At 45.2% G+C, this 20,213-nt stretch overlaps 1 protein-coding gene across 8 annotated transcripts in view; it reads right to left on the reverse strand.

Annotated features, from left to right (window-relative positions):
• The window catches only part of NEXMIF (neurite extension and migration factor), a 243,365-nt gene that overhangs the window by 62,935 nt on the left and 160,217 nt on the right, over nucleotides 1-20,213 (reverse strand). For all 8 annotated transcript variants that reach the window (XM_042851038.2, XM_065556595.1, XM_065556592.1 and 5 more), the window contains one exon: nucleotides 2,000-2,138. The gene's annotated coding sequence lies outside the window, so the exon portion shown is untranslated. The remainder of the gene's footprint in view (nucleotides 1-1,999; nucleotides 2,139-20,213) is intronic.

The raw sequence follows: 20,213 nt of genomic DNA on the forward strand, positions 1-20,213 counted from the left end.
GTGGGGCCCGGGGCAAATTGCCCCACTTGCCCCCCCCCCCTCTGGGCGGCCCTGATTCAGAAAAGCATCCCTATTTAGGAAGGGCATTTAAGTAAAGGCTTAAACGCTTCCTGCACAAGAGCCATATTTGTGAAATACTTGGGGATGAGGGAACAGAAAAACACAGAGGTCTCAGAGCTTAGGAGAGAAGTAAATAACATGTGGTATGGTATTCAATGAATTAAATGTAAAAAATTACAGAGAGAGAGAGAGAAGCATTCTCTGGAAATAGCTAGGAAAGCAACCCAAAGTTTAGAATCAGAGAAAAGGAAGTTTAAAAGCAGGGAAAGGAGATTTCCCTGCTTCTCTTTGACACACACAGAGTGCAATAGTCCATCTCAGGGAGATAGTAGGGGAGACCCTATTACTCAGGATATTTAAAACTTAGATTGGACAACGCTCTAGAAATTGTACAATAAATAACAACCCTGCGCTTGATTTCCCTGGGGATGGATTCACTAGGGACCCAAATGGGCCACATTTTTTTAAATGCTCTCTAAGTTTGCACTCACAAATTAAATTATTTAGACATCTAACTAGCTGACTGTACCCAAAAATCAGGCAGAAAACCCACAGTCAATCTTTTGCACCACAGTGCAGCAGGTGCCAAGCATACATTCGTACGAAATATAACCACTTACTGGCTTTGTCTGGAAGTTAGTCACATAGCACTACGTTGGCACATGCTAATCACCTGACCAAATGGAGTCCTGCTTTCTTTCATATTTTCTAGGCACTCTTGCATTTGTCCCTATAGCCTACTTGGTGCAGAAATAACAATGACCAAAAAAAGCTGATTCCCTATTAGCAACACAGAAATCTCAGGCAGCCAATTAGAACAGAGCTCTTTAAAGAGATCTAAAACCAAGATTTTTGTATTGAGATACGTGCCGCAGATGGCATACCAGATGAAGATTAATTTATAAATCATGTTTCTTAAATGATATGGTCTACCTTTCCAGTTCCATATTTTCCTTTTTTGACTTGAAGCAGGGATTTAAGTTCCCCTCCCAGCTATGAATTTTATGAACAAGCATTACAAAAATAGTAGTAACGAAGCCCAAACCCCAACGACATATGGCAAAATTTTCCATGTGAGCAACTGTGCAACCTATCTACCTATGAATGGGTATGTGAGGAAATATAGATATTTGCATACTCATACCTTGTTCCATCTTTGAAAATTTGTTCTCCAACACTTAGAGACCACTAATCCTAAATAATGCTTTCTAGCAACTTTATTTCAGACAGGATCCTGATTTACAAAGGCGGGGTAATAGATCATTATTATACCTTGATTTTTTTCCTTTCATGTGGAAAGGAAAGTTCAGTATAAATAAGTCTCCTAAGATGTATATTTCCAGTTAAATTGCACACTGATCTGATGCATATTGCAAGTTGATTCTTTTGCTATCTTTTATCCTTTTGACCTTTGAAAGCATTTTTGGAAAATCCAGTGACATCTGATAATTAAAAGACATTAATCTCTCACTGATGAAGTGAGAAAGACATTCATTTTTAGGTTCCTCCGTTAAAAAATTTACCAAAACCCACAACAGTGGAAGATTTCAGAATAGGGAGTCACAACATTCCACAAAATGCAAATAAAATGCTAATGATCAGTTACCCCATCCCACGTCCACGTTGCAATGTAAAAGAAAAACACACAATAGAACTGTGTACCAAAAAGAGAAAGTTCAAAGCTCTGAAGTACTCCCTCTTTGTAAAGGTTTCCTCAGTTAAGACAAGATTATGTCATCCTTGTAAACCACATCACCATGTTTCTTGTGAGAACAGTTGTTTTCAGTCACGCATCCATCTTGGCGATACATACAAGTTAAGTTGCCTCATGGCTCATCTCTATATTACCCTCTACTCAACACCAAGGATTTAGCTTGTTTTCTAGACCTCATGTTAGAATGAGGGGAGAGAAGGAAAAGGATAAAAAAGCATCACTTACCCTTAAATTATTTCAACACCATCCCGCTTTCCCTGTTTTGTTTATGATGTGGGCCTCCCTTTTGGTTACTTTTTCCAGATTTGGTCTTTGGGTAGGTGAAGAGGAGAGTGGAAGGGTTTATACTTGCTGATGAAGGAGACTGTAAAACAAAAAGTGATTTAGTGCAAAATAGTCCCCGATGTACATACATATCAGATTACTGACACCTACATCAATGCAATGCTTTCTACTGTTTTTATGCACACATGCAAACATCACACGGACCAAGGAAAATGCAGTTGTCAGTTATTTGGAGGGGGAGGGGAAAGAGCGATTTATAAAAAAATACAACCAAAAAACCCCAGCTTTTAAAATGCCAACAAAGGAAGCTTCTGCTGCTCTTTAGCAAGATACCAGCCAGTGCACTGGGCAACTGTGCATAAGAGGGTCTGTCCTCAGAACTTGCCCTCTCTAGGCAGGTATAGAGATGTACTCCACCAGCTGGAGATGAAATAGCAGGATGAGGTGCATTGGTCTTCAGCACCTCATGCTGGACAATTTATTAAGCAGCATGGGTGGCAGAAGAAACCATCTACACATTTTTTGCTGAACAAATATAGTGGCACAATAGGGGCCATGCTGAGAGAGCAAAAGGAAAATTAAGAGCTGAAGAGACAAAAAAAGATGAACAGAAAGGAACTGCTGGACACTAAGCTAATGCTTAGAGCCCAGGGCAAGATCAAACCAATCTGTGTCAAAAGGCTTTCATAAACTCTATTCATTGAGCAAAGGTAGGTATGGGAAACTGCTCAAGTCAGGCGAAAGGGCAGAAAATTCTGGAATTTCAGCTCTTCCCCCACCCCCAGCAAATGGACAAAAGGTTCTTCCACACTACATTCAAACGTCAACAGGCATCAAATGCAAGCATTCGTCCAAATCTTCTCGCAACAAAAGGCTGCATATCGTGGAGTGAAATTAACTATGGACAACATTTTGGGCTCCACGAGTACCCGCAAAGCTACATTTTATGTCACACCATCTGCTTTAACTGCAGAATTTCTTACAAGTGATTATTTTCCCCAAATACCCACAGACCCATGCATCTATTTAAACACCCAGACAATCAGGCTATAAAAAGTCACAGGGTAAATAGCTGCTGTACAAATAAATGTGAGGTTTTTTTGGGGGGGGGGGTCTTAAACAACAATATATTTTTGATGTATGACAGAAGATTCATTTTTACACCTCCACCCCTCTCTCCACACTTGGCTCACACCTGGACTCTTAAGGCAACATAGTGACTGGGAGAAATGTCTTGGGCTATTTCCTTGACACTGATCTCCACCAATCATGATTTATTTTTCTACTGCACAGTTTTAGGTCCTTAAAATGTAACTTTATTTTTAGATGGTTGAAAGAAGAATGGAGATGAGAAAGGATTGATTTCAGGGTTATTTGATGTCATTAAAACTGTCCAACCTTTTGTATCCCATTAAAATCTCAGATACGCCCAGAGTCGTTTTCCCCCCAACCCCACGATTAATATACACAGCTCCAAAGACAACAACAAATCTTTACATACGTCCTTGGCTAAGTTAGGTTGTAAGGTACTAGAGGTAAGGATTGTGTTGATTTGCACTGTACAGCACCATATTTACTGGTGACACCATAAGAAAATGTATAATCAGAAATATTAAACAGAGCTCACAACAAACAGCTAATGGTTACATAACATAGCACTTTTCAATAGACCTCAAAGCACTTTGCAAAGCTGGGAAGCTTTCCATTCCCATTTGACAGAACAGGGAAGCTCAAGCACAGCTGAAGAACTGAGGTTAAGGTCAGGGGTAGAGCTGGGAATCAGTCCCTGGCCTCCTGACTTCTTACCCAGCGCCCTATCTGCTGGAACACATTACCACATTAGTGCTTTTAAAGAGAATTGTTATTATGAACAAAAGTAATATAGACTCCCTGCAAATTATATTTTTTAGTACAGAGAATAAATAATTTAAACACTTAAAAAAACACCCTCAGCCTAATAACTGCTGAAAGAGGTGATAAAGCTGGTATAGAATCATAGAATATCAGAGTTGGAAGGGACCTCATCTAGTCCAGCCCCCTGCTCAAAGCAGGACAAATCCCCAGACAGGTTTTTTTTTGTTTTTTTTTACACCCCAGTTCCCTAAATGGCCCCCTCAAGGATTGAACTCACAACCCTGGCTTTAGCAAGCCACTGAGCTATCCCTCCACTCATAAATGATAGCATCTTACTGCACCCATTAAGGGGAATGCTTGCATGGCTGCAGTCTCACTAATTTTCCTAATGAGATTTTTAGCTCCCCTGTTGCAATACAGAATAGCTCGTAGGGGGCAATTGGGTTGAGGGTGTGCAACCACCTACAAGCAATTCAGGGAACCTGCACACCCGTCAGAATCATTTCCAGAATTATTACTCCTGCTCTCAAGCTACTAGATAAAAGGTAAAGCTAAAAAAGTAGGTAATTTGAATTACTCATGGACAGCAGAAAACTGAAGCTATAATTTCACACGTTTTTAATGGGTGTAGGTGTTTATATGTGAATACACTTGGAAAACAGACAAACCTGATGCCTGGAAAGAGGTCGTCTTAAAAAGAATTCAGGGAAAGGGCAGCACATGTAGTCTCTGTTCTACCCCTCGGAATTTCTGTAGAGGCCATTGTTAGCATGTAACTCGGTTACTGATTGCAGATCATCCCAAGGGTCACTTGGGATGGGTCACGTTTGTGGCTTTAGATTAACCCAAAGGAGCAATGGGATGAATGAGCTAGTGGAGCAGCTGAACTAAGCAGAAAAGCTCCCATGGGGACTAAAGAATATATTTTTGGTATCTGCTATTTTAAACGAAAGGTCAAAGTCCAGAGTCCTAAGTGAGGGTTGATTTGTGGGAGAGAGAGAGAGTTAAGAAAGCTGTTATGATGATTGGAGATGGTGTGCAATAGGCCAGATGGAAAGATGGATCTGATATATCTGAAACCCAAGGCACAAATGGCCCTAGTAAAAAGAACATCAGAAGATTAAGTACTATAACTTGAACCCTGACACGTAATTAACCATATTCTTGTGGCCTGGGGTTACGCATCCTCCCCCAAAGATTCATCTAGCTTTCATAATATTATCTTTAATGTTTGGAAACTGGGTGTCCCAGGGAATGGGTAAGAGGATACAGAGTCTTTCACCAGGAAGTTGTTAGTCTGAGTCTAAGTCTGGTCAGCAGTGATATGACCTAATGGCTATTCACTGATGTATCTGAAGGAGGTCTCAATCCTCTTCCAGTGGATAGGTTTTGAAATAACACACAACAGAGATGCTAAGAACTGAATGGGCCATGGAGATGCAAATCTCCTCCTACTCAGAGTAAAAATCAATATGAGCACGCAGGCACGTCAGACTGGAAGCTCTTTGGGGGCAGGAACTGTTTATTTATTCTGTGTCTGTACATCACTAGCACAATGGGGTGCCGGTCCATGACTAGGGCTCTGTCTGACATGCTATGATAATACAAATAAACAAACAAACACGAGGGACATTTCCACTGTTGTTGTCTGTGCCAAACCTAGTTTGCCGCTGAATAAAGTATTTCAGGTCTCCTGCCAGTTCAGTACCTTTCACCAACGCTAAATTAGTTGTGAAAATGTTTAGGCTGTGATTCTCAAAGGAGTCTAAAGGAGCAGTAGATGCCCAAATCCCACTGGATTTTAATGGGCTTGTGCACATAAATCTCCTAAGATTTGTCTACAGTGCAACTAGAAGTGTGGTCGCAGCACCTGTAGACACCAGCTTTAATCTAGCTAGCATGGGTATCACAGCAGCACGGGCCTCCTAGCAGGCTGTACAAGCCTGGCTGGGACACTCGGTGCTTCCTGAGGTGGCTAGCCTGCACTGAAGTCTGTGCTGCCACCGCTCCACTACTATTGGTACTGGTGCTTAGCTTTGGGCCCCCCCATGTCTCCTCTGGCTTGATTAAAACTAGCTCAGGTATGTCGACGCGTGCCACACACACACACACACACACACACACACACACAGATTGCAGTATAGCCATACCCTGAGGCTCCTTTGAAAGTCACAACCTTCAAGTCTCAAGTTGAAGTTTAACTTCCAGTGCACATCAAAACAACATTTGAAAGAGTTCCCCCAACTTGCTTATTACAACAGCCACAAGCAGGAAAACATCCATTACAAACAAGCACTTTGGCTGGTTTTTTTATGACCTTAGCTGCAATCCAACATATAGGTCCCATTATGAAAGTGCTATTTTATCACATGCCACTCTACAGAGAGAAGATACAAATAAAGTCTTTCAAGGGAAATTGGGGGAGGTTATTTTTGTTGTTGCTACCTTTGCTATTTGAGTAGCATAGCAGGTGCTGTTGGCCTTTTTAGCAGGCTGACAGGCCTCAAGGCAGGGACAGCTTCACAGGTTTGGCCATGTGCACTCCAGTTTGAAAATAAATCTAACCTTCCAATGTCTGTTTCTGTGCCATCATTCCTCCCTGGAAAAATCTGTGTGCCTGGAAGAGTTTCCCAGAGGTCTGTTGTACCTTCCCTTGTCAAAAGCTCATTACAGCATGTTTATGAAGGGTAGGGGCAGAAAGGGTCTTGGGAGTTGCAATCCCAACAATCATCCATGCCAAACCCCAGCAGCTAATTACAAAACATGATGAAATTACAGAAAAAGAATCTAGCTTTATCGGTGTATGTTTCTCTCTATATAAGACAGAGACTGACCTTCAGACAGATGGGGGATAGGTACAATATAGATTAGAGGATGGGTGTGATAGGCACACAGACACAAGGAATGTGTTTGCATGTGTAGTACCATATTTTTGGCACCAAGGCATGCCAAGAACACGGAACGTACTTTATTCTGTACACTCATTTTCCCGTCAAGACATGCACAGCTTTGTAATACTATAAATCCAGCTGACCTTGGACTCTCATGGGCTTGGTAAGACCACAGGGAGAAAGGCGCTTGGCAATTTTTTTCTGCCCCTGAAATTCACTGAGCTTAAAGTTAGTCTTGTATAGGATCTCCAGTCATATTTCAGCTTAACCACTAAGTTCAAATTATTTGGGAGGAGGGGGGCGGATGGGATAGAGGGGAAAACAGCAAAGAAAACCTTTGAGTTTTCAGAGTGAGTTCAAAGATGCTGCATGGGAATTTGGTTTCCTGAACTCAGAAGTTCCATTTTTGCTTAGCCTGACCTGACACCAAGAAACCTCACCGAAGTTTACAGTGCAACAGGTTTCAGCATGTTGTAGATGAAGCAGGAGGAGCTGGTGTAGGTTTCTTGTCCAACATTTGAAATTACACATCTTTCTCCCCAGTCCTCTGCTCCCCACCTTGGAGGTACAGGGACTTGTTCTGGGGCTCAGCCATGGTGATCTCTGGCAGGATTCCAACACTGCACAGCTGGCCATGATTTGGTTACCCTGTGCTAAATCCAATCTGCACAGGCTATGCACATACCAAGTTCCAAAGCAAAATGAACATTTGTTCTACAACAAAACACACTGCAAGTGGCCCTTAACCAATTTTAACTGTTGCTACAGACACATAAGACCAGGGTAGCACATATCACACCCTGTTGTTAGTGCAAGCTCCGCGCTGCTAAACATATGAGTGGCAATGCAGACAGATCTATATTTTGTATTTCAGTATAAATTATAGAGCAGCATAATAGAACTGAAGAGGCAGCTTTGCTCTTCCCTGCATCAGTTCTTTCACATTTTGAAGCCCATTAAATTTCTTCCCATTTAGTTGCTTTATTTTGTTTTTTTGCTGCATAAAATTGTTCCACATTCAAGAAGCAATGAAGCTGAATAAATAATCACCAACTTCCATGAAAAGCCTCCAAGAGCTGTTATGTAGAGCAGAGGGGTGTCAGCAGATAGAGACAACTCTAGAACAACCTGAGGTTTAGTATTCTATGTCAGCTTGACACACAGGGGAAATAACCCTTTAATCCAGTGCAGTGTATTTCATTTGCCGTAGTGTTATCCAGTTCGAAGATGTTATGAAAGGCATCCCCAGAGAGATTTAAGACTTCAAAAACATCCCGAGTTTGAACTTAATTCCACTATTCCAAAAGGCTGTAGCAATGGAAGATGACCTTTTATGTACCTCACATGCCAGGAACTGTTCTGTCTCATAATGTCATGCCAAATTAGAATGGTCTCCTCTTGGGCTTTTTTTTTTTTTTTTTTTTTTTAATTAAAAGCATCTGTCACTACTAATGACACAGCATAAAAAAATCAATAACAAACAGGTTAAAAATGGTGACGTCAGGAGAGATTGGTAGGCCCAGGGAACTGGTAATCAGGAATAGGGTCTTTCACACCTTTGACTTTACCAGGTCAAATCCAAATCCAAGCCAGGTCACTAGTGAATGAATGTTGTTACCATCTGACCAGTGTTGGTGAAATGGACCCATGATCTCCATCCAATTCTTAATGGAGAGGTACCACAAAAATCATCATCACACTTGGCAGCTCTGCTGAGAATCTCCATAGAAAAGAATCCAAAGTCTGAGTGGAACATGGAGACTGCCGTACCATCTCAGACTTAGGGGTGATCCTTCCAAGAGTTGAGGTGCAGTGTAGGAAAAGCTGATGCTACCACAGCATGTGCTGTACCTATTCAGTGCATAGGGATAATGACCTCAGGCTCAAAGACTGTTAATTTAGCTACTTTCTTCAACATTAAAGAATCTCCCTGCCACACATTGCAGCAAAAGATTGGGCAGGTAGATTGGACAGTGCCTCTTGTCATCTTAGGCTATGTCTACGCTACAACCGGATCGATGCTTTGGCGATCGATGCACCGGGGGTCGATTTAGCGGGTCTAGTGCAGACCCACCTGTTGGTGTCACTAGGCATCACCCTAGGTAACTCAGGGGGGTGGAAGACCACGAGAGTCGATGAAGCCCCCCCGCTCTAGGCCAAAGTGAACCAAAGCCCCTCTATGTTAAACTTTACTAACTTCACAGGCCAGCAGCTGGAAAGCGGTAATGATAAGGGGAACCTACATGCTTCTAGCTGAAGGACAAAATAACTTGCAGAAGGGAACATTGCAAACAAGCTACACAGGCAAGGTCGTTTAATGTAACTGCTACAGGGGGCGAAGGTAGGGAAGGAAGGGGGGAGGAAGGAAAGGATAAAAAGGGAAAAACTGCTTGTATCAGCACGCTTGATTTGAGACATGCTGGTCTCCTAGTGCCTATTCAGAGCTCTTGAATAAACTTTGTCTGCTTCTCCACCCTGGTGTGTTCATTGGCGCGAAGCACACCGGACAACAAACCCCGCTGTTGCCCCCTCGGGCCCTCTGTGCTGGCAACAGTTTTGGCATCCCTGGGTGGGCTCGAGGCTGAAATTTAGCCTTGCCCGGATCCCTCCTGGTGGTCAACGGGTTGCGGCGACGACCGACGCCCAGCGCGCACCAGTGACTTCATCGGGGGCCTCGGCGGAGACGCGGTTTGATTGACCCCGGAGGGCACAATGGTGCAACGCGCTCGGATGGTGGAGAAGCGGTTGCGGGTGACGGTGCGGAACCGGTCCCTTGGATAAGGTAGGAACAGTCCAGAGGTGTGGACTTTTGCCTGTTAGGACCTGGGGATGCCCAGTGTCACCCTAGGCCATGGGGCAGGGACAGAGTACGACAGGCAGGGCATGGTGTACGCCCTTAGAATGCATTCTAGCAAATTGGAAAGTGTTTTGACGCAAATCCAATAACTAAAAGTAGATTAAAAAGGTTCTGTACAGTAGACTGGCCTCAATATCAGCTAGAGGACCAGGAAAGGTGGCCACCGGAAGGATCACTTAATTATAACATGATCTTTCAATTACTCCTGTTTTGTCAGCGAACGGGTAAATGGAACGAACATATGCATGCGCAATTGTTTATGGCTTTACGAAATAGAACAGATATTTTGCAAAAGTGTAATTTGACTCCGACAGGTTCAGTAGTAGCTACTGTTAGTCCCCAGAACCCCCCCACAGCTGTAATGGCAGGTCCGGTGTCCCCTTCAGCTATAACACCCCCACTATATAAAGAAAGGGTGTCTCAGGTTCCAGAAATCACCCCTCGGTGGGATTTTATCCGTTGATCACCGAGACCGTGGTGTCCAGACATGGCTCGGATAGGAATCAGGCCATTCCTATGCAGGTTTACACCCATGTGCCTTTTAACCTAGTCGACCTAGCAGCCTTTAAGGCACAGGCAGGGGAATTTTCCACGAACCAAGCAAGTTTATCTCAGTTTTTGAAGGGCGTCTGGCCAGCCACAAGCCTGACTGGGATGGCTGTAATATCCTCATGAGGACCCTGTTGTCTGAGGTGGAGCGGAATCAGGTTATGTCCAAAGCAAGGGAGGAGGCACAGCGGAGACATGACCTGGATCCAAATCACGTCCCGGTGCCTGCGGACATGGTCCCCCTAGCAGATCCCAGGTGGAACCCTAATGACCCTGTGGGCCAAACCCGTCTCACCTCCTACAAAGAACTGCTTTTACATGGTCTCCGCCATTCGGCTATCCGACACAACAATTGGGCCAGGCCATATGCGCTAATACAGGAGCCAAAGTCCAGTTGCTTTTCTGCAACGTATTAGGGACACTATCCAACAAACTACTAATGCAAATCCCGACAATCAAGCAACTGAGGCAATTATTGACCTCCACTGAGGTCACCAGTGGAGTTCCTCAAGGTTCAGTTTTGGGTCCCATTTTATTTAATTATTTATTACTGACCTCGGAACCAAATGTAGGAGTGGGCTGATAAAGTTTGCGGATGACACGAAGTTGGGAGGTATTGCCAACTCGGAGGAGGATTGGGATATTCTGCAGGGAGACTTGAATGACCTTGTAAATTGGAGTAACAGAAATAGGATGAAATTTAATAGTGAAAAGTGTAAGGTGATGCATTTAGGGATGACTAACAAGAATTTTAGTTACAAGCTGGGGACGCATCAGTTGGACGTAACGGAGGAGGAGAAAGGCCTCGGAGTCCTGGTAGACCGCAGGATGACTATGAGTCGGCAATGTGACGTAGCAGTGAAAAAAGCCAATGCGGTCTTGGGATGCATTAGGCGAGGTATATCTAGTAGGGATAAGGAGGTGCTGCTTCCGTTGTACAAGGCACTGGTGAGACCTCATTTGGAGTACTGTGTGCAGTTCTGGTCTCCCATGTTTAAAAAGGATGAACTCAAACTGGAACGGGTACAGAGAAGGGCCACTAGGATGATCAGAGGAATGGAAAACCTGTCGTATGAAAGGAGACTTGAGGAGCTCGGTTTGTTTAGCCTAACCAAAAGAAGGCTGAGGGGGGATATGATTGCTCTCTTTAAATATATCAGAGGGATAAATACCAGGGAGGGAGAGGAATTATTTCAGCTCAGTACTAATGTGGACACGAGAACGAATGGATATAAACTGGCCGTGGGGAAGTTTAGGCTTGAAATTAGACAATTTCTAACCATCAGAGGGGTGAAATATTGGAACAGCCTTCCGAGGGAAACAGTGGGGGCGAAGGACCTGTCTGGCTTTAAGATTAAGCTAGATAAGTTTATGGAGGGAATGGTTTAATGGGATAACGTGATTTTAGTCAAATCAACAGCGTGCCATCGCTGGTAAATAGTATCAATGGCCAATGAGGGTCTGGCTGGAGAATCTTGCCTACATGCTCGGGGTTCTACTGATCGCCATATTTGGGGTCGGGAAGAAATTTTCCTCCAGGGTAGATTGGCAGAGGCCCTGGAGGTTTTTCGCCTTCCTCCGCAGCATGGGGGCGGGGGTCGCTAGCTGGAGGATTCTCTGCAACTTGAAGTCTTTAAATCACAGAATTTGGGGACTTTAACAGCAGAGTCAAGGGAAAGGGGTTGGATCAGCTTTTGTGGCCTGCATCATGTGGGGGGTCAGACTAGATGATCATAATGGTCCCTTCTGACCTTAAAGTCTATGAGTCTATTAAAAAGAGTATTTTTACCAGCCATGCGGCCCCTGACATTAAAAGGAAACTACAGAAAAAGGAGGATTTAATGGGCATGTCCATGGCACAGATCCTGGAAACCGCAAATAGGGCTCATACCCTTAGAGAGGGAGAAAAAGAAAAGAGGCAAATTAAAATGATGGTAGCGGCAGTGCAGGTCAGCACTAAGGAAAGGCCACGGGAAGGTGGCAGGGGCCGGGTAGTAAGGGCCCGCAGGAAAGGCATCTGGGTCGCAATCAGTGTGCTATATGCCGGCAGGAGGGACACTGGAAAAATGACTGCTCCGAGAGGGAAAGCGCCCCTATGATGGCGGCAGAGGATCATGAATAGGGGTGTCAGGGGAGACGGACCATCCTGCCCCCGGAACCGCAAGTAAAAATGCGGGTGGGAAATTTGGAAATAGACTTTTTGGTAGACTCTGGGGCGGCACAAACCGCCGTAAACCAACCCCTTCAGCTGCCTGTGGCGGAGTCCCTCACCGTGGTGGGTGCCACAAGGAAAGGAACCAAGTGTCCAGTGTATGCCCCAGCGGAATGTGCTTTGGGAAACAGAACTCTCTCTCACAAACTGGTCTACCTCCCCGATTGTCCAACGCCCCTACTGGGACGGGACCTGCTTTGTCGCTTAGGTGCCACCCTGCATTTCACCCAAGATGAAGTAACTCTTACCTTACCCCCCGAGAATGCCTGGATAATGACCCTTGCAATAGAGCCCTCAGCCATGCAAGCCCCAGAGTGGAGCCAGTGGGAGGACCAGGTATATCCTCTGGTATGGGCGTCTGGGGTCCCAGGAAAGGCAGCCCATCAAACTCCTGCTAATGTTCAGCTCTTGCCAGGAAAAGGCCCGGTGCGAATCCGGCAGTATCCGATCAAAAGGGAAGCCAGAGAGGGACTGCAAGAGACTATAGACCGGTTCCTAAAGTACGGGGTACTTCGAGAATGCGAGTCAGCTTGGAACACTCCCATCTTGCCTATACAAAAGCCTAATGGCACATATCGGCTGGTCCAGGACCTGAGGGCGGTTAATGCGTGGGTTAAGACTCTGCACCCCCTTGTTCCAAACCCGTATACGCTGTTGGCCTCTATAGGGGGGCAGTATACCATTTTTCGGTTCTGGATTTAAAAGACGCTTTCTTCACGATTCCGGTCGACACTCAATCTCAGGAGATTTTCTCCTTTGAGTGGGAGGACAAAAGAAGGGTTACAAAACAGCTTTGCTGGACAGTGTTGGCCCATGGATTTAAAAATTCCCCCACCCTTTTTGGCCAGGCCCTGGCCAGAGATTTGGAGGAGTGGGACAATGAGGACAAGGTCCTCCTCCTGCAATACGTAGATGACTTGTTAATTGCCGCTGTGGGTCTAACCCCTTGCCTTAAAGCCACTGTGAGCCTCTTGAACTTTGTTGGACTCCGAGGATACCGAGTAGCATGGAGTAAGGGTCAAATTGCCCTCCCAGAAGTACAATACTTAGGGTTTCACATAAGGCAGGGGGAGCGTCAGCTTTCAAATGAAAGTAAGGAAGCTATCTGCCAAGTTCCTATCCCAAGCAATCGTAAACGGCTTAGGGCGTTTCTGGGTATGGTGGGCTTTTGCAGAATATGGATCCCAGAGTTCAGACTGTGGGCTAAACCCTTGTACAAATGCGTTAAGAGAGTGGATCACGACTCCTTTCATTGGTCCTCAGAAGCCGACAAGGCATTTAAGGTTTTAAAAGGAAACTGATGGAAGCCCCAGCCCTGGGTCTGCCAGACCTCTCTAAGCCATTTCAACTGTACGTACATGAACGAAAAGGGGTTGCCCTGGGAGTGCTTACTCAGTTATTAGGCACCTGGAAACGTCCTGTGGCCTACTTTTCCAAACAACTGGATCAAATTGCCCAGAGGTGGCCGGCATGTTTACGGGGGTCGCAGCAACTGCCCTAGTGCTTGGGGAGCTGAAAAACTGACACTGGGGGGAATTGTGCAAGTGTATACTCCCCATATGGTCCAAGCCCTACTGGACACTAAGGGTGGTCTCTGGCTTACCCAGACTCGGGTAGCCCGGTATCAGGCCAAACTTTTAGAAAATCCTGAAGTTACCCTACAGACCTGCCCCTCCCTCAACTCAGCCACCATGTTGCCAGAAACAGAGGAACAGGAACAAGACTGTTTGGATATCACAGACGCCCAATACTCCAGCCACCCGGACTTAAAAGATCAACCACTCCCAAATGCAGCTTGTGAGTGGTATGCCGATGGCAGTAGTACTGTTATAGACGGGCAAAGGAGGGTGGGTTATGCTGTCGTGACCCTCTACGATACTGTGGAAGCTGAGGGTTTGCCTGCCAGGACATCAGCCCAGCTGGCTGAATTGGTAGCCTTAACCCGTGCACTTGAACTGTCAAAAGGGAAAAAAGAGTTAACATTTTTACTGATTCCAGATATGCTTTTGGAGTGCTACACGCTCATGCAGGTCTGTGGAAGCAGAGAGGAATGCTGACAGCCCAAGGCTCTCCGGTCAAACATGGACCCAGATTCTCCGGCTCCTGGAAGCTGTACAACTCCCCTCAGCAGTGGCGGTGGTACACTGTAAGGCTCATCAAAGGGAAGATCAAGATGTGGCTAGGGGTAATGCCAGGGCGGAGAGGGAGGCCAAGCGAGCTGCTATCCTGGAACCACTGGAAGCTGAAGATGCCCACATGCATGCTCTCATCCCATCAGTAGGTGAGCTTGCAGCCCCTCAGTACTCCCATGATGAAAGAAAACTGGCCGACAAACTCGGTCTCCAGGAAAAGGAGGGATGGCTCCACTCCACGGAAGGAAAAATCCTCCTACCGAAGGACCTGATCCAGCCGGTGCTGTAGCAGTTGCATCAAACCACTCATGCTGGCAGGGAGGCTCTTACCCAGCTTATGAGTAAATATTTTCTAACCTCTGGACTTAGACTCATAGCATCCCAGGTACAGGCTGAATGTCTGCTCTGCCAAAAGAATAACCCTCGACCGGGAGTGTCAGTGCCACCAGCCACTCTGGAACCTACCCCAGGCCTGGGATTGGTTTGGCAAATAGATTTTACTGAGTTCTCCCGGACCCAAGGGTTCAGATACCTCCTCGTCTTGGTGGGATTGATTCAGCGGATGGCTCGAAGCCTTCCCATGCCATAACAACACTGCCAAAATAGTGGCCCTCAAATTTGTCAAGGAGATCATTCCCCGCTTTGGGCTCCCCCAGTGGATGGAATCTGACAGCGGAACACACTTCACGTCACAAGTCTTTCAAAAGATATTGGATGCCCTACAGATCCCCTGGAAGCTCCACATGCTATGGTGACCGCAGGCCAGTGAGGTAGTGGAGCGTAGAAATCAGACTCTTAAGCGACACCTCTCAAAGGTCTGTCAGGAGGCTTCTCTTCGATGGCCTGATGCTTTGCCCCTTGTTTTGCTCCACGTCCGCGCTCTCCCTAAGGGCAGATTAGGGCTCAGTCCCTTCGAGATTATGTTTGGAAGGGCATGGCCTCTGAACAGTACACTGGTTCTGGCAGGGGAGTGGGAAATGGGGTACGGTTTCTTATCTCAGTACATGTGCTCTCTGTCTGCTGTTCTTTCTTCTCTCCACAGGTACACCAAAGATTCACAGCCTCTTCTGCTGGATGCCCCGATCCACTCCTTGCAGCCAGGCGATTCCGTATTCGTTCGGACCTGGAAGGACAAGCCTCTCCAAGAGCAGTGGAAGGGACCCTACACCGTCCTGTTGGTTTCCCATACAGCAGCAAAGGTCGAAGTACACAAGAACTGGATTCATCACTCCCGTCTGAAAGCAGTGCCCGCTCCCGAACAGTGGACCGTCCAGCCTGCTGAAAAAACTTCCAGGGACGATCTGGGACTTAAACTGTTATTTAAGCGACAATAAGGTTTGCTGGGAATGCCTTGTGCTCCCTTTGGACAGTCGCAGCGCACTCTCCACGAGAACTCTGAGCATTGGTTGTGTTTGTTTTCAGGTGGCCAGCCTAACCTATTGGCCTGGTCCCTTTTGTTTCTAATCTGTCTGCTGTTGGTAATTATTCTTTTATGGGCATTTGGGGAATTGTAATTACAGCATGGGTTCAGGTCCAGGGTCTGCCACCATGCTGCTTTGTGCCATGGGAGCATTCCTCTCGTTAACTCCCGTTTCCCCTCAAGCACATGCGGGATGGGAAGGAATCCCTAACAACTTGGAAACAAACACGTATGAGGCCCTGAAGGTTGCCTTTGCCTGGGAATTCAATCTCTCCAATTGTTGGATATGTTCCCAAATCCCTCACCATTCGGCAGGGCTACCCTGGAGAGCCATTCCCCAAAATTGGTCCGACACCTGTCAGCTCTGGCTGGCGTGGAACTCTTCTAAGCTTGGGGACGAAGCGGTAAAACAAAACTGCACCTCAGAAGCCCCCTTTAGCCTGCTAGGAAATGACACCTGGAGGCCATTTAGTAATGCTACCACCATTCCACAAGCCATTAAATTAGCCTCATCCCCTGTGGGCCTGTTATGTTACCAAGAATCTAAGCAAAACAACACCGGCACCCTTCCCTGGTGGTTTGCCGGCAACAGTACCTGCCAATACTACCTGTCCCCTGATGCTAACACCAGTATGTCCCTGTATAACGCCACAGGTCACCACGTGGGCGACGTGCCCCAAACCTTTTCACAATACTCAGCAAGCCTAAGTAAAAGCGGCAACAATTCCATGTTAGGGAATGGCCGAATGTATTATATATGTGGCCACAGCGCCTATAAGACACTGCCCAACCGCTGGTATGGTAGCTGTTATCTAGGGTTTCTGGCCCCTCCCCTGCGAGTTCTCCCCCAGGCCCCAAGTAGCCGTCCCCGACGGCGCCGGTGTCTATATGCCACCACTGAACCTATTAGTGAAGGAGATCGACTTGGTATGATTCTCCTCCCGTCCTATGGCATGGGACGACTGGCCCAGCTCTATAAAAGGCTCTCTGTATTCCTTACCCAGTGTGCCAATGACACCCTGGCCATAGAAAAAGGCATAAGCTCCAAGCTGTACCAGCTTCGATTGCTGGCTCTGCAAAGTCACCAGGCCCTGGATTATGTCCTGGCCTCCCAGGGCGGAGCATGTGCCCTTATCGGTAATGAATGCTGCACATACATCCCAAATAACGCAGAGGACATTAACAAGCACATCCTGTCCTCTGAACAGGCCTTCAATCAGTGGAAGGCCCAGGAACAGGAATCCACTCTATTTGATACCCTCTGGAGCTGGCTCCCTAGCCTAGGGGGCTTGGCAGGTGGTCTTGTCCGCCTCCTGCTTACTGGTCTCGTACTTTGTTTCCTCACCCTAGCTCTCTTCTCATGCCTGAAATGTTGAATGGTTAAAGTATGTACCACCTCTAGAAGTCAAGACACTTCCTTTTTCCCTTTAATCAATGATCCTAAGACCATGGCCTTAAATCACATTTTGTCCTCAAATTATGAGAAAACTCAAGCCGGTGCCTTTTGAGTGTTCTCAAAGGAGGGAGTTGTTGGTGTCACTAGGCATCACCCTAGGTAACTCGGGGAGGTGGAAGACCACGAGAGTCGACGAAGCCCCCCCCGCTCTAGGCCAAAGTGAACCAAAGCCCCTCCATGTTAAACTTTACTAACTTCACAGGCCAGCAGCTGGAAAGCGGTAGTGATAAGGGGAACCTACATGCTTCTAGCTGAAGGACAAAATAACTTGCAGAAGGCAAAATAACTTGTAGCGAACAAGCTACACAGCCAAGGTCGTTTAATGTAACTGCTATGGGGGGGGGAGGTAGGGAAGGAAGGGGGGGAGGAAGGAAAGGTTAAAAAGGGAAAAACTGCTTGTATCAGTGCGCTTGATTTGAGACATGCTCGTCTCCTAGTGCCTATTCAGAGCTCTTGAATAAACTTTGTCTGCTTCTCCACCCTGGTGCGTTCATTGGCACGAAGCACACCGGTCAACGGACCCCGCTGTTGCCCCCTTGGGCTCTCTGTGCCGGCAACATGCCAAATCGACCGCAGATCGCTCTCCGGTTGACCCTGGAACTCCACTCCAAATGAGAAGAGTAAGGTAAGTCGACGGGAGAGTGTCTTCCATCAACCCAAGCTACGTTGACTCGAGCTACATTATTCACGTAGCTGGAGTAGCATAACTTAGGTCGACTTACTGCGGTAGTATAGACTTATCCTTAGTCACTGTACTGTAGGAAAAAATATAACAGATCTCAAAAAGCTCAAACCCAATGCTGGTCTTGAATATATAGTTACTTTGATTTTAAAACGATAGTGATTGTATAGTAATAAAATAGAAATTGACAATTAAAAAATTAACTGAGGTGACAGAATTATATGACAATAATGCTGAGTGGTGCTTAATCAACACTAAATGCTTTACTGAGCAACTGGTATTATTTAATAGTAGCCATCTTATTAAAACAAGCTTTTGGGGACCTGCTTTAAAGTGGTTCTTTAATATTAAATATATTATATTTATTTTGAATTGAACTGTAATATTTTAGTTTTGATTAATTCAAAGACCATTTCATGGAAAAAATGGTTACTAACCTTTCGTAACTTTTGCTCTTTGAGATGTGTTGCTCATGTCCATTTCATTTCTGTTTTTAATTAAATGTAAATTTGTATTTTTTAAAAATGTTACTCCTACACAAAATATACTAGCTTCTTTGCAAAATTCTTCATAATATAAAATTATTTTGCCTGTTAAATGTTGTACAAATAGCTTTATTGTATCATTAGTACTAAAAAATGTTCAGTCAGCACTGCTGAAAAAATATAAACTAAATATGTCAGGGATACATCACTTTCTAGTCTTACTATTTTTTAAATGCCTTATTTCTCAGTAGATAAGTAAAAAATCTTTAGCACCTGACTCAGTGAGAGGCTCATTTACTCATGCAAATTTGAAACCAAGTGTCATAATACAATGAAATTATAAAAACATATCAAAAAGAAGTTAGCAAGTCACTAAATTTAGCTCCTAATGGAGTTCAATCTGCCTTACACTGCTTTATGTTAATGTGAATAGCTACAGCACTCTGTAAACATCAGAGTGCAGTTTAGAAATCATTATATGTGCATTGTATTTTGGAGAGAAGTCTTTCAGGTTTACAGGATCCTACATCTTGAATCAAGTGAGAGTTGAATTTTGATCCTAGCAGAGATTAGAAATATGCTTAGTAAAAATAAATTAAAATGCACTGTAATTATCTCACTATAAGTGCTCAGTTGTGCATATGCCATCATCCAGACATGATTTTAGTTAACCTCTTTGCAATTGCTGATACAAGTGCAGAACTTGGAATTATTACAGGCGAGATATTTTGCACTAGTATGGCTCTTCTAACTCAGTACAAAATATCAGGGACTGATCTTCTGAAGTGCTGAGCACCTCCTGCCTGGTGCTGAATGCCCTCAGCAGTCAATGAGAGTTAAGGACACTCTGCACCTTACAAGCTCCAACTATAAATGTGACCACTAATGGCAGATGAAAAATTTGTACTTCCTGAATGAATTACAGCAACCCCAGTTTTAAGGCATGATCTAGATTCCTAGCTATAATATTCTTCTCCACTTGCTAAAGCTTTTTCTACACTACCACTTTTGTCAGGAAGACTTGTCAGTCAGGAGTGTGGGAAAAAAAACACCACACCTCTGACCAACTTAAGTTTCACCTGCAAAAGTGCTTGTATGGACAGCACTACGTCAGCAGGAGAGGCTCTCCTGCCAACACAGCTAATGCCGCTCGTTGGGAGTGGTTTAATTATGCTGGAAGAAGAGCTCTCTCCTGCAGTCAAAGAGCGGCTACACGGGAGACCTTACAGCGGTGCCCCGTAGTGTAGACATAGCCTGAGAATCCTACAGCAGCACTGGCACTGCCTCTGGAAAAAAAAAAGCAGCCCAACTATCTTCTAGGATAGGACAAGAGCAAAGGAGATAAAGGATCAGAGAAGACTGAAATTAAAACGGCCATATGATATGGGCCACATGTAATTGCTCATTTAATATTTCTCACGGATATAGCATCAATATTATGCTATGCACTTCAGGAATACTAAAGGCAAAAGATCTCTTTCCTGCAGAGTTTTCCTGTAATTTAAGTAGACAGTTTATAGGAGTTTATGATTTAAGTATCCCCCTGTCGGAGACCCAGGTTTGGTTCCTGGCCTCTAAGACCCCAGACTGATAAGAGCCCTGGAAGTTCTGCAGAG

The sequence above is a fragment of the Chrysemys picta genome, chromosome 9 (assembly GCF_011386835.1).
Source record: "Chrysemys picta bellii isolate R12L10 chromosome 9, ASM1138683v2, whole genome shotgun sequence".
Classification (NCBI taxonomy): Eukaryota; Metazoa; Chordata; order Testudines; family Emydidae; genus Chrysemys; species Chrysemys picta.